Raw genomic sequence first — 1,104 nt, forward strand, 5'->3', positions numbered from 1 at the left:
ATAAATATATAAATACATTATCATTTTAAAGATTTCAAGGATATTGAGTACTGGAACTAAAATATGGAAAATGTGCTCTTACTTCACTCACAAGTTATAGACAGGACTAAGAAGTTTGGTATATGTCGGTCCAGATCTCAGGGTAATGCTCTATGGATGCACATTCAAATACATATGTACACATATGTGCATATTTTAAATAAATAGGTTCATATTATACACTCAGTCTGACTTAGTCTTTTGACATCACTATGTATCTTGGGGCACCTCCTAGGAAAGTACACATAGGCAGAAAACCTTCTTAATGTCTGCATCATCTCCCATAATACAGCTTTATCATACTTACATAATTAGTCTTTCAGAAGTGGATATAGGTCAATTTTAAGATTTTTCGATGACAAACAGGGTTGCAATGAATATTGTTAAACCTAAGCCTTTGAGTTCAAAAGTAGAATTAGAAATATTTTATTTTCTGATATATACTGCCAATCTAATTGCCCTCCAAAATATGTTTTACTAATTTGTAGTCCTACCAGTGGTTACGTCACTAGATACTTTCTAATACCCCTACTGACACTGGACAATTTCATACTTTTATACTGTTGACAGATGATTCTATGCATACAATCTTCAGATATTTTCTATCTTATGTAAATATGAAGGTTCAAATTCAAATACCTTTAGGAATCAAGCAAATAAAATAGACTTTTGAGTCAGGGTGGTAAAGAGCTTGGCAAATTGGAAAGGATATACTCTACAATAGATACCGAAATTTATACATTTCTGAAAATACTCTAATGATCAAGTAAAGGAAAATTGTGGCTTGAGGACCATTGGTTTGAGACCTTGTTCTTAGGGAAGAAGTCAAGAGTGGGAAGACAGACCAGCCCAGGCCTCCATCTTCCCCCAGTTCCACTGAGTTTCTGTCCTTCTCCTCCAGGTAGATTCGAAGTCAGTCCTTATCAATAGATAGACTCAGATGTTCGTATACGAACATCCTATTCTAAGGACCAGGTGTAAGAGATCACTTTCCATTACCTTAGCATAGGGGTGAGTCATTTCATACTCTGTAGAAAAGACATTTATCTCAGTCAGAGTCAGAAT

This window comes from Propithecus coquereli, unplaced genomic scaffold (genome assembly GCF_000956105.1).
Source record: "Propithecus coquereli isolate 6110/MARCELLA unplaced genomic scaffold, Pcoq_1.0 Scaffold90, whole genome shotgun sequence".
Taxonomy (NCBI): domain Eukaryota; kingdom Metazoa; phylum Chordata; class Mammalia; order Primates; family Indriidae; genus Propithecus; species Propithecus coquereli.